Source organism: Rhinatrema bivittatum, chromosome 6 (assembly GCF_901001135.1).
Source record: "Rhinatrema bivittatum chromosome 6, aRhiBiv1.1, whole genome shotgun sequence".
Classification (NCBI taxonomy): Eukaryota; Metazoa; Chordata; class Amphibia; order Gymnophiona; family Rhinatrematidae; genus Rhinatrema; species Rhinatrema bivittatum.
Genome location: NC_042620.1, coordinates 156,723,799 through 156,738,482, shown reverse-complemented (window position 1 = coordinate 156,738,482; position 14,684 = coordinate 156,723,799).

Below are 14,684 nucleotides of genomic sequence, written 5' to 3'. Positions count from 1 at the left end.
AATGCAATATTTATCGTGGGTGTTACGGCATTATCATGGGCATTAGGGTCCTAAAGCACGCGATAATGCCCTAACGCATTTTGATAAATGACCCTGTTAAATTGTAAGCCCTATGGGTATTAGGATTGTGCCTTTTATTCAGCCTTATCCTACCTTCATGATGCCTCCCCACTAGCAGAGACCCTCAGTGTGCCTCATCACTAGCCTTACCAAGCTCCTCCTCACTGCTCTTGCCACACCCAAGTCCCAGTCCTATGTAAACCCATCGTGCCATAGTAGCCTTGTTCTCTCATGATGTCAGTTCTGGCTCCATGATCTGTCCCTTGTTCTTGTCTTGCCTTGTGGCCTACGAGCCTTCAGCCATGCCATGTTTGAGGCCCTCAAGCTGATCCTAACTTGTTTTCTGTCTTGAGGTCTCTGGCCTATTCTGTCTTGTATCTTGGCTTGGAGCCCTCGGGCCTATTCTGTCTGTTACAAGCCTTTCTGCCTTTGGGCTTCTGTGTTCTTTGTTCAGTATTTCCTATGTCTTCCTTGTCAAAGTGCTGCCCTAGTCTGCCTTGTTGATCTTGGGCTATCTGTTCCAGTATCGAGTCTTGCTTATACCAGAGCCCAGTCATTGCCTTGTCTCACCCTTGTCTATTTCCAGGTCCTGCTTAGTATCCAGCCTTGCCTTGTCCTGCCTGCCAAGCCTGCCTTTGTCCAAGCCTTTTCTCCAGCCTGTCTTGTCCAAGCCTTGCCTATGTGGACTCACTATTATATGTACTTCTGCTGCAGAGACCTACTGGCCCGCTTAACCCAAAGGCTCAACCTGTGGGGGAGGGGGCTGGCTAGGCAGAAGATGACCCTTGTCTTGCTTTGAGTCCTGCCTTGTAGTCCTGTGCCGCTCCCCAGGTAGGTTTCCAAGGCTTTGGGGCCTATAACAATGGAGACAGATGAATACCTACTGTACCTGAACATAACTTGCCCTGAGCTAAATAGAAGTAGATAAATAATCTCATTGTATTACATTAATCTTTTCCAGTCATTTAATTTTCCTCTGTTTCTCATTTCTCTAAGTATTTCCTTTAATTATCATTTTTTCACTCTCCATCTACACACTCCTCGATTTGACCCCTCCTTCTCCACAGCCCTCTTCTTTCCTTTACCACCTTTCAACATTCAGTACCCTGTCCCAACACCTAAGCTCCCCAACTCTCACCTCCATTGCCCCTTCTTCACTGGATTACTCCCCTATCATTCTCCATCTCCCAGACAGCCATCCCCATTCTGGCTCTGGCGTCACTCCCCATCATCAGGCCCAACATGACCAGGTGTGCATACTGTGCATTTGCATGGAGCAGTACACCCGGGGAGGTAGCAGGCCAGCAGCAGCAGGAGAGGCCATGGGCCTCCAGTGGAGCCTAACCAGCCAAAGGCTGAAGAGAGCGCCAGTGACAGAAGGAAAGGCCCAACTTCCGGGTATGGGCATGTGTGAGCGTATACCCATGCATCACTTCCACTCCCCCCCCCGCAAGCAGGAAGATCAGTTGGCCATATGGCCTGAAGATAGCAAGAGGTGTCTGTCCGCCATGGTATCATGGCGGACAGACAGCTCAAGTGGCCCGTGGGACCTTGATGGAGCTCATCCCACCACGCCCGATGAAAACAGGAGACTATGAGTGTGTGTGTGAGCTTATAGGTGTGTGTGAATGAGTGAGAGTCTGTGTGTGTCTGAGAGCCTGTTTTGTGTGTGCATGTGTGTGTGTCTATGTGAGATCCTATGTGTGTATCTGTGTGAGAGCTTCTGTGTGTCTGTGTGAGAACCTGTGTGCCTGTGAATATGCCTGTGTGAGAGCTGTGTGTTTGTGTATGTTTGTGCGCCTGTGAGAGCCTTTGTGTCACATACAGACTCTCACAAGCATGCGCACGCACACACATAATGTATCTGTGAGGGTAAGGGAGAGGCAGCCAATGTATGTTAAAGAGAGGGAATGAATATGTTATTGTGCATGTGTGTGAGAGAGAAGATAAAATTTGTGCGGCCCTACTTTCCCCAATCCACAAAATCTCAGGGTGACTGGAAATCAGATCCCAGGTTTGGAGAGCAGATTTTTAAATTCTTATTAATTTTAATTATGGGGTATAATTTGATGATTCTCATCTTTTGAAATATGTATTTTTTTGTGGGGGAAATATAACATTTTTTAATTGGATTTATTATTCATCAGATTTTTGAAATTTTTTTTGGTGTTTGGGAAATTTTTGATATTCTATGCATTAATTGGTTTGAAATATTCTTTCTCTGAATATAACTTTACTATTATGATTAATGTTTTACATTTCTTGTTTTTATTTAATGTTTTATGAAAATGTTAATGTTTCTATTTTTCCATTGTTGCTCTGCTTATAGAGGCTGGCATTTTGTGGGTTCCAGTTCAGTTCTTCTCAGCATGTTTCTGTTATACTTTCTGATCTCTTTATTCTGTATTTGGTATGGATCTCTCTGTGTTCTGCATATATAACTGAGGTAATGTATTTGGCTAGCATGTAATTTCAGTGTAAGGATCTATAGCAGCCTGATTCTCTAATAAGAGCTTTTATTGGTGTTCTAGGGCCTGGTGTAATGTGTGCAGTGTTGCCTTTTCATAGATAAGGTTGTTAGGGTTGTTTTCATATGGGAGGTTTATTATATTGTAATAATGTTTGTTCATGGCTTTCTCAGGTCCAAGCTCACATCCAATATGCATTACAAAAAGTCTAATTCCATAGGAGCTCCAAGTGTCTTTTTTGCAGATTTTTCTGGTTCACTCCACAGGAGTGCATGTAAATATAATATGTATGTTGTAAGTGTTATTTTTGTCTCAGAACACTGTACTCTTGAATTTTCACTTTCATGTACTTTTTCACACAGGGCAGTAAAAAAACTAAGACCCACCTTGCCCATTATATCCACACTGATGCTCTCTTTCAACCATCATTCTCATCCCCTCCAAACCATTTGATTTCATTCAGGCTCTCTCATTTTCTCTCAACCAATCCAGTCTCTCACTCACCTCATCATTCCTGACCTGACTCTTTCATGCCCAATTATTCCTTCTCCTGCTCCCCCTTCACCCTCTCTCTGATTCAGTTTTGTTTCTGAAACGGTGTCCATGGGAGATCAACCAGAGACCTCTGCTGTCATTCCAGCTCTACACCTTTCTACATCTTATCCTTCCCCCATTTACCCTGGATAATGTATGGAATAATCTTTCTTCAGTCCTTGAATTCTCTTACTTCATCTGTGAATAATTTTTCTGCATGGATTCAAGCACAACAGACGGCATCTCTGGGACCTTCACAGAAGATTAAATTGCTGGAAGTGGATATGAGGAAACTACAGTGCAAGGTACTTTGGTTCAAAACAAAATTGAAGTACATTGCAGATTAGAAAATGCTTGGAAAATTCGGTGAGATCTTCAAACCTTTGTGTGCTTAACTTTCCCATTATCTCTATGGTTTCTCCTTCAGAACTTTTCAAGTCCTAAATGTGAGAAGTTTTGGGCTTGTCACAGTCTGCTTTGTTTTTTATTTTAGAGCTGTTTATCTTTTTGGATCTTGAGGTTCTTGGGGCAGGAATGCAAGATAAGAATCCCTTAATCAGTAAACAAATATCTCTGATATTTTGGAGTCTATGGTTGTGGACGAAGATCATAGAGCTACACCTTTGATATCATTTACCTCTTGTTATGATCACGATTTCATTTTATGTTTGTATTTCATTGCAATGAATATTTCCTTTATGGGCTGTAAAATTGAAATTTTTCCTGATTTTTGCAGGGCCACTCAAGTGTGCAGAAAAGATTATTTGGTATGCATCAAAAGTTTTGGCTTTGGGGGCTTATTTTTTTCTTATGTTTTCCATGTATACGTATGATTGTTTTTTTAAATGAGAAATTATATTTTTTGATCCTTCACACCTTTGCACATGTATTTATGCTCGAGCTTCCAATACTGGATAAGGGGTATAAGGTGGGAATTAATTAGCTCTTTGGCTAGCTCTATACTCCATATTTAGAAGAAGAATTATTGTAGTCCTTTCGGAACAGTTTCCCTTATTTTTATGTTTTTCAGTATTTATCTCTCAGTTTCTGAGTCCCCTTTTGTTTATTGTAGTACTCTTTTTTTTTTATCTTTTGACTGATTCCATTTCTTGTATAACATGATTGTTTTCCTTTCTTTTTTCATTTTTTGTCAAATGCTATTTTTGTTGCAAGTTTAGGACAATATAAACAAAGAATATATCATGGTACTCACCCTCAACAACAGCAATTTAATTTGTGAGCAACACAAGGCTAAATGCAAACATGCGAAAAGGTGCATGACTCATATCCCCCAGTCAACTAGTTTTATATATTTAAAAGAGGTAACCATTAGATCAACGTTTCCCATCCCTCTCCTGGAGGTAGAACTAGCTAGTTGGGATTTCAGAATACCCATAATGAGTATGGCTGAGATAGATTTGCATACATTGGAGATCCAGGATATGCAAATTTACCTCATGCATATTTATTGTGGCAATCCTGAAAATCTGACTGGTTTGGTGTGCCTCCAGGAGAGGGTTGAGAAACACTGCACTCAATGTTCTCATTTATCCCACCTGTTGACATAGTCTTTAAAGAAAAAAACCATCACTGTTTGATATGTAACAATAAATATTTACATTACTATCTTGTCTACAAGCTGTAATACAAAAAAACCAAAGATCATCAATTGAATGATGCATCTGTACCCAGTGTTGAACTAAGCATAAATATCCTTTCTAAATGCTGCTACAGTGTTCCAAAATCCAGATATTTATCTTTCTAAAAATGTTTTCCAACATAGGACAAATTGCAAGGGCAGCAAATGATTTAAATCACTGATGCAGTTTAACAAGTAGTATAAGATCTCAAAATCACCTATTTTACCAGTGATGGGGTATGTGGAGAAAGTTAGATCAAAAGAAAAGGCACATACAGATCTGTGCGGGGGGGGGGGGGGGGTGAAATACAGGCGGGGGATGCCAGAGGAATTCAACCATACAGCCCGCATGGAGCTCTGCCTCCTCTCTCCAGACCAACAGGAATGTTACCAGCTCTCAGCCTAAAAGATGAGAGAGGAGAGCTTGGAACTTTATATTTGCTGCTCCCGCTGTTTCCGGCCCCGTTGCCATCTTATCGGGCCGGAAACCATGCCCCCCTGATGATGTCACCTGTGTGGGGGGGTGAAATACAGGCGGGGGACGCTGGAGGAATTCAACCATACAGCTTGCATGGAGCTCTGCCTCCTCTCTCCGGACCAACAGGACTGTTACCAGCTCTCAGCCTAAAAGATGAGAGAGGAGAGCTTGGAACTTTAAATTTGCCACTCCTGCTGTTTCCGGCCCCGTTGCCATCTTATTGGCCTGGAAACCACGTCCCCCCGATGATGTCACCTGTGTGTGGGGGGGTGAAATACAGGAGGGGGACGCCAGAGGCGCATCGCGCTGGAGCGTCGCACAACAAAGGAGCTCCTTTGTGTGCTCCTTCATGCAATGAGCTACAAGTTGTTGATAATGATGTCTCTCAGTCTGGTACTCATTTTATTCCTGTTATCTATAGAAGAGGGATTTATGGCAATCTGGCCAACTCTACTCGTACTAAATCTGCTCTCAGATCTTCCTGCTTAGTGAGTATCCCAACCATTCCATCAGCTGTTGCCAAGTCTGTAAACTTGAAAATCTTGTTGATAAATGCCCAGTCTGTCAGAAATTTCAAATTATATATGACTTGATAGTCTCTGAAAAACCTGATATCTTTTGCATTGTGGAGAGTTGGCTTCAAGACTCTGATAGTATTATTCTTAACCAGTTATGCCCTCCTGGTTATTCATGCTTTTCCCAACCACGTGTTAAGGGACAGGGAGGGGGGTTGCTCATTATTTACAAAGAAGTGTTACAGTTGAAATTTCAAAATCTTAGTGGGGCATTGTTGCAGGAACTTTTATTGGTCTTTTCTAATTTTTCGTGTCTCGATTATTGTCCTCCAAAATTATTGCATTCAAATTTTTCCCTGTTCTTTGAACAATTACTACTTGCTTCAATCAATTTGAATAACATGATACTATTAGGGGATTTTAATCTTCCCTTTAATTACTTGTTAGAAGATATTCAAGTTCAGGTATGTAATGACATCTTAAGCTCATTAGGCTGGGTACAGTTGATTCATGCTCCAACTCATCGTTTGGGCAATACACTTGACTTAATATATGTAAATGAGTATGCTAACTTTCAGATAGCAGATACACCATCTGTTTCTAACGTCCCTTGGTCTGATCATGCTTTGACCAGTTTTTCTTTAAATTGTTCTATTTTGAAGACAAATGACATCGGTACCCATTGTGGTTCGTTTAAAAGACCATTTATAGATGCAGTTAAATGTAATGAAGCATTTACATTAATTCCAGTTTTACCACAAGCTACTGATATTGATAGCTATTTTAAAAATTGGTCATCTCATTTAATCACTTTTCTTGATAACTTTGCGCCATTGAAACATTTTTCACCTTTAAGGAAAAGAATATGTAGACTTTGGTTAACATCTTCTCTGATTTCAAATAGACAATCGCTAAGAAAATCAGAATGCAAATGGATGAAATATCCCTTTAGAGAAAATGCATCCACATATAGATCCCTATTGATAAAATACCAAACTGAGACTTTCTCTGCGAAAAAATAATACTATTCAAAAAAGATAATGGAGCTAGAAAATAGTCCCAAAGCTCTGTTTCATTTAGTTCATAATCTTACTAAAGAACAGAAATCTATAGCAGTGGTTCATAATCAATTATCTCTTGATACTTTCATTCACTATTCTACTATGAAATAAAAAAATGTATCTTTGTCATTTGACAATGTTACACAAAATCCAGGGTCGCCGCGCGCAAGGCTGCGCAAAATCGGCAGCCTGCACGCGCCGAGCCGGGAACTTTCCTTCCACATCCCCCCACCTTCCCCTTCCTTCCCCTATCTAAGCCACCCCCTAGTCCTACCTAAATCTCCCCCCTACCTTTGTTGTATAAGTTACATCTGCTTGAGGCTTGAGGCAGGCGTAACTTGCGTGCGCCGCCTTGGCATCCCCCGGCACAGGCCGCAGTGCCGGGGGACTCGGGACCGCCCTCCCGGCCCGCCCCCGAACCGTCGCCACACTCCCGGACCTGCCCCAGACCACCCCTGACCCCAGACACGCCCCCAGACACACCCCGGCCTGCCGATACACCCCCGGACATTCCCCTCCCGCCCCTTTTACGAAGCCCGGGGCTTTGCGTGCATCGGCGGCCTATCCAAAATAGGCGCGCCGGCGTGCATAAATGCGGCAGGATTTACGTGCGCAGGGCTTTTAAAATCTACCCCATTGGTTTTTAGAAGATACTTTAACCAGTGTGCCAACATGGTAAAACTTCGAGACAGTTTCATTGTTAGAAATTTCAAATATTGTCTCTAAACTAAATAGCACTATTTGTCCTCTTTTAAACATTGCTACCACCACGTTTAAAGCTATTTTTGAAGTCATTAAAACTTCAATTTCTCATATAGTGCATTCTCCACTGTCAACTGGGGTAATGCCTAATCCTCTAAAAGTTACAGTAGTTAAACCACTACTAAAAAAGCCGAAGCTAGATGCTAACAATCCAGCAAATTATAGACCAATTTCTTCACTTCCATTGGTTGCAAAAATTATTGAAGGTGCCGTCTTAAAACAACTCACTGATTTTCTTGAAGAAAATGAAGTTCTAAATCCACATCAATTTGGTTTTAGACATGGATTAAGCACAGAGCTTCTTCTTATTTCATTGATTAACTCTTTAAAGCACTGTGTAGATCAAGGACAACAATTCCTTTTAGTATCTTTGGATTTTTATTTATTTATTTTTAAATATACTGACATTTGATCTGAGATATCACATCGGTTTACATTCAGGTACCATAGGTATTTTCCTATCAAAAGAGGACTTACAATCTAAGGGTCTCATTTTCCAATATTGCATTGGTATCGCATGCGATACCAAAAAGGGATGTACCTTATGCTAATAAGCATGTGTATCATGAATTGCACTATTAGCTATGTGAAAGGCTGTTACTGCAAGTTGTACTATTAGCCCAATTTGAGCTATATCGTGGTTCAAGTTGTCTCCTGACAGGAGAGAGAGAGAGAGAGAGAGAGTCTGGTCTGACCCAGCATGGCAATTTCTTATGTTCATATGTTCTTATGTTCTTTTTCACAGAAGTTTTCAATTGTCTGTGTGTCTGTGTGATTTTCATGGCTGTTATGGCCTTTTAGAAGGAAGGGAGATGGCCAGCATTTTTTTGAGTGCTTTGCCATTTTGAGATGTTTCCATGTTGGTAAGTATGAGTGGTTAGTAAGTGAGTGCATGAGTTTTTATAATGATAGTTGCTATAATGTCTTTAATTGGACTGACATTTTCCCTTTTAGTATTTTGGCCCTTAAGTAGGTGGTTGTTCCCACCAAAACATGGGCCTATGTCAAGTTATTCTGTGCTTTGAGTCACATTATGATCTCGGATGAATTGAATTTTTACAGATCTGAAATAAGTTGGACATTTTATACATGCTTTGATAGACAACAGTTATTTTTACTATTGATATCTTTTTTGGGAAGAAGAATAGAAATGTATATATTTTTTGAGATACTCACTTTTCTGAGGCATGGTTGTTTAATTTTTCAAAAAAAAAAGTGTCTTTATGCTTCAATGCTATGAACAGTAAAGTGCATTGTTTCATTTTGAACCAGCAAATGAATGAATTCTAGTACTGCTGTCTGATACTGCTTGCAACCCATTGTGAGGCAAGAGGCAGTGGATTACATCTATTTGCACTGCAGTTGAGTCTGATACTGTTCATCCAGTTGATTAAATTGTGAGTTTATTATTTTTAAATTATTTTTTTTTCATTTCACACTTCTCTTTTCTTTTGTGTATTGATATCATGAGGTGTCTGCTTCTCTGTATTTTCAGTTAACTTGTATAATATATATTTAAATTTCTAGGAATATTAGCCTCCTTAAATGAAAAAGTGGGTGGGGCTAGGGACAGGGGTAGCTTGGTGGAAAATAGGTTAGGTGTTCAGCACTATTTACAGACACCTGTATAAATTCCTAAATGTAGGCAAATAAATAACAGACCTACACCAGGTACCAGAAGCCTAAGTCTGACATTTATCTTTTTTTGAATATTGGCCTTATAGAAACTTAGGTATTGATAGTCTTAGGTCCTGATGCATTAATGCTTTTTTGTTCTCATAGAAACTGGTATTGCTGTATGTGTGTGTGTATGAGAGAGAGAGAGAGTGAGAGAGAGAGAGTGAGAGAGAGAGGGAGTATTTGTAAAAGACAATTGACAACAATCTATATATCTCTCTCTGTAAGAGGGGCACTTTCAACTCAGGGTGCAATTTTTTTTTTTTTTTAGGGGGGGGGGATGTTACATTGCTCTGCATAGGGCACAAGGATATGTAGACTCTTATAACACTTCCCCCCACCACTGAAAGAGTGGGATATATATCCTACTCTTTCAGTGGGATATATATAGAATGTCAGATTGGCCTTTTAAAAGAGTCTATCTCTTTCTCACTCTCTCCAGTCACTGTTCCGATTCACATCGTTAATTTGTTTTTGTGCGGCCCGATTGTGGTTTTGTTTATCGGCTGCACCTGAGCCTTTAAAACTGTTCCCTTAGCTTTCCCCACCCTCCTGAACCCCCCCAAAAAACTTTTTACAAGTACCTGGTGGTCCAGTAGAAGTCCCAGGAGCGATCTCCCGCTCTCGGGGCCGTCGGCTGCCACTAATAAAAATGGCGCAGATGGCCCTTTGCCCTTACCATGTGACAGGGTATCTGTGCCATTGGCCAGGCCCTGTCACATGGTAGGAGTAATGGACGGCCGGCGCCATCTTTAAAAATACTAAGGGAACAGTTTTAAAGGGTCGGGGTGGGTTTAGGGATTGTTTTGATGTGCCGTTTTTCCTGCCCTCCCCCAAAACGATAAGAGAACCCCAGGAACAAAATTGTGAGGTTCTCTTATCGGGAGTCCCCGATTTCTGACGATTTTGAAAATATCGTCCGAAGCCCGATTCACATCCCTATTCTATACTGCAGTTAAATATGGTGCCAGTGGACCAAAGTTAGTATATGATATAATAAACACTTTTGCCAGCTTTGGTTTTGGCTCAAGAAGGAGGGGAATTGGGAGGAGGTCACAGGAATTATTTTTGTTTTTTCTTTTAGGGGGTGGAGATTTGCAGCATACTTTTTAAAAATGAAAATGAACACATGTTCATTTAGAACATAACATAATCAATTGTGAAACTGGGTCAGACTAAGGGTCCATCAAGCCCAGCATCCTGTTTCCAGCAGTGGCCAATCCAGGCTACAAGTACCTGGCAAGTACCCAAACATTAAGTGGATCCCATGCTACTGATACCAGTAATAGCAGTGGCTATTCCCTAATAGGCAAATTTTAAATCAGCCATGCACGTAAAAATCATCAGTTACGCACGTGGCTGGGTCCTGCGTTTGCCGCGTGCATTTTCAAAAGGCCCTGGCCACATATGTAAGTGGCAATATGTGCAAAAGTGCCCTGAGAAAGGGGCAGGCTGGGGGAGGGGCATGTGTTAGGTGGGGAGGGGCGGGGCAGGGCAGGACGGAGGCCAGCTGGGACAGCGGCCATTAGCTGCTTTCCTTAATTGGAGCGGACTGGGAGAGAATTGGGGAAGGTCCGATTGTGTCGCTGCACAGAAATTGCAAAAATTCACCTCCCCTTGTGCACGCTGCCTGCACATGTGCGTGGCCAATGGATTTTATAACATGCATGTGCCGGCATGATATAAGTCAACTTGATTAACAGCAGTTAATGGACTTCTCTTCCAAGAACTTTTCCAAACCTTTTTTATACCCAGCTACACTAATTGCACTAACCACATCCTCTGGCATTTTGATTTAAAAATGAAATGAAATAGAATGAGAAATTCTATTAAACTTTTAAATGAATGCACATCCATAGAAATGACAAGCAGTAGTATCAATGATATAGTACTTAAAACAGGAGAGAAGGTAATATATACCAATTACCAGGTTGCCCAGTAGATTTATGATAACTTACAAGACAAAGACAGTGAACTTACTCATTAGTTTTTAAATGGCTTTCTTTTTTGAAAGGTACATACTTATAATCTGTGGAGGAATATATCCACCATTAAGCAATTTTAGTACTGAATAATTAAAAATAATCCAGCTATTTTGAAATGCATACCAGTTTTTTGAGCATTTGAAGACATGATTAATTTTTGCAGCTATTTTCAACTTTGCACATTTTTGTTCTTCAATGTGCCTCCTCACTGACAATATAATAATATGACCTAACACATTTTTAAAAGTCCTATAATTTTAAGTAAAATTTTAGCACTGCTGATTCCAATTTAAACTCAAGAAAGTAACTCTAAATTGTTCTTTTCTATTCAATTTCTAGTGACTTCCACTAAATGAATTACATTTCTCTCCAATGAAAACTTTCATACTTTCCTTATTACTTGTTTAACAGCTCTTTTTGATTGTCCTAATGATTAGAATTCAAGTTCTCATTACTATAAGGTGCTCCAAGGTTCTGTCCTTGGACCTTTACTATTTTTGATCCATTTTCATGGAATGGCTTAGTTCTCTTGTTTTGGCTGCTGCTGTCACTGTTTGCTAACAACACCCACATCTTTCTTATTTACTTTCTCTCTCTTCCTTCCCCTGCTGCTATTGCTACTTTGTCCTCCTGTTTTCTTCAGTGTTCTCTTGGATGGAATTCCATTCATGTTACTGAGAACATCCAAGGCGGTACTCGTTTTCCTTGGTAGTTCAAAAACATTCTTTCTTGTTTGGGGCTACCTCTTCCATCACTTCCCCATTTCCTTTTATCCCAAGGCATGGATTCTTTGGTTGTGGGGAAAAGGATAACCTTTTAGGCCCAGGCAGTGAAGTGGAACATGTTTGGTTCTGTGTTATTGTCCCATATAGTATTATTATGGCTGCAGGAACAGGTAGGACAACAAGAGGGTGTTCAAAATAAATTTTACTTGGATTTGACAGATTTAATAAAAGTCTAATCACATAGAAAATTTCATCCACTGTACTTGTGTTCCAATGGTATATTTACATGGTGTACTTCCCCATTGTCCTCTGTGTAGGTCTCCTGGGTACTACTCCCCCAGAAGAAGCTTACCCCTTCTTTCTCCTGAATAGAGCAAGTGTCCCAGGCTGGCATGGAAATCCTAGGTGGGACCCCTTAAGCCCCAAAACACATACCAGACTTCCAACCAAGTGTTACCCAGATTAGAGATCCAGTTGTGGGTCTCTCAGCACAATGCTGCTGCTTTTCCTTGAATTCACCAACTGTGACCTCTCTTTAGGAAAGGTCTGATTCTGACCAGGAATGTGATTAAGGCAGCCTTGCTCCAACCATGAGGAGGGGTGGTAATAACCTTGTCACAATCAAAAACAGGAAAAACACTTTTCAGTCTTTGCTTTTCCAAGAGATAAAAGCAGTCACTCACTACATCCCCTGCTGTGATTAGAGGGGCTTTCAGATTTTCTGCTCCCTGGCCTCTGGATACAAGGCATATCCCTCATGCATATCAATTCAGGGTCTCACCCTCAGCCAAAAAAATACCAATAACTATCAGGGAATGAACTGTGAAAAATCTCTTCTTTATCAAAAAACCCAAGTTGGGTGTGTATACCTCAATCAGGATAGGGACAAACAGAAAAACAACTCTTAAACATAGAAACGATGGCACAAAAGGACCAAATGGTCCATCCAGTCTGCCCAGCAAGCTTATGGTTGTAACTACTGGCCTCACAAGCCACCTTTATAATTATCAGTGTTTGAGACTGTCAAAATCAGGACCCTTATTGGTTGCTGTTTGTGGCCAATTCCCCATTCCCTCTTGCCATTGAAGCAGAGAGCAATGTTGGAGTTACATCAACAGCATAAGGCTTATTGGTTAAGGATAGTAACCACCAGCAAGTTACCCCCATGCATTATTTTTTTCATTCATATCCTCTAGCCTTAAGGGATCCACAGTGTTTATCCCATGACCCTTTGAAATATTTTATTGTTCTTGTCTTCACCATCAACTCCAGAAGGGCATTTTAGGCATCCACCACCCTTTCTATGAAGAAATATTTACTGACATTGGTTCTGAGTCATCCTCCCTGGAGTTTCATTTTTTGACCTCTAGTTCTACTGATTTATTTCCAACAGAAAAAGTTTGTCTTTGATTGTGCATCATTAAAACCTTTCAGGTATCTGAAAGTCTGTATCATATCTCCCCTGCACCTCCTCTCCTCCAGGGTATACATATTTAGGACCTTCAACCTCTCCTCATAAGTCATTTCATGGAGGCCCACTACCATTTTGGTCACCCTTCTCTGGACTGCTTCCATCCTGTCTCTGTCCCTTTAGAGATATGGCCTCCAGAACTGAACACAGTACTCCAGGAGAGGCCTCACCAAGGATCTGTACATGGGGATTATCTCCATTTTCTTACTGGTTATACCTCTCTCAATGCAGCCTAGCATTCTTCTAGATTTTGTTATCACCTTGTCACATTGCTTCACCATCTTCAGATTGCTAGACAGTACACTATCACCCCAAGGTTCGTCTCTTGTTCCGTGAGCAACACTTTACCCCCCATCACATACAACTCTTTTGGATTATCACATCTCAGATGTATGACTCTGCACTTTTTGGCATTGAGTCCCAGCTGTCATAGCTTCGCCCATCATTCAAGCTTCCTTTAATCACGTCTCATCCTCTCTACTCCTTCTGGTGTGTCCACTCTGTTGCAGATCTCAGTATCATCTGCCTATAGACAAATTTTACCTTCTATCCCTTCCACAATGTTGCCCACAAAGATATTGAACAGAACCAGTTGCAACACCGATCCCAGTGGTACTCCCCTTAACACCATTTTCTCTTCAGAGCAGGTTCCATTTACCATTACATGCTTGTAATTCACGCCACCCCCTTGGTGCTTTGTAATTCTCGCCACCACCTTGGTGCTTACTCCCAAGCATCTCATTGTATTCATGAGTCTCCTATGTGGGACTGTATCAAAAGCTTTACTAAAATCCAAGTAAATCACATCAAGTGCTCTTCCCTGATCCAATTCTCTAGTTACCCAATCAAAAAAATCAATCATATTCATCTGACAGGACCTTCCCCTGGTGAATCCATGCTGTCTTGGATCAAGCAACCCACCAGATTGTAGATAGTTCACTATCCTTTCCTTCAGCAGATTCTCCATTAATTTTCCCACCACCGAGGTGAAGCTCAAGCTAACCGGCCTGCAGTTTCCAGCCTCCTCTCTGCTCCCACTCTTGTGAAGTGGGACCACCATCACTCTTCTCCAATCACTCAGCACCTCTCCCATTTCCAAAGATCTATTAAACAGGTCACATAGCGGACCTGCCAGGACATCTCTGAGCTCCCGCAATATCCTGAGATTTACCTTATCAGGCCCCATGACTTGTCCACTTTCAGTTTTCTTAGCTTTTCCCATACATTCTCTTCTATAAACAGAGTTTTGTCTGCTCCACCCCCTTATACAGTCTTGTTAACTAGAAACAGTCCTTCTCCAAGGTCTTCT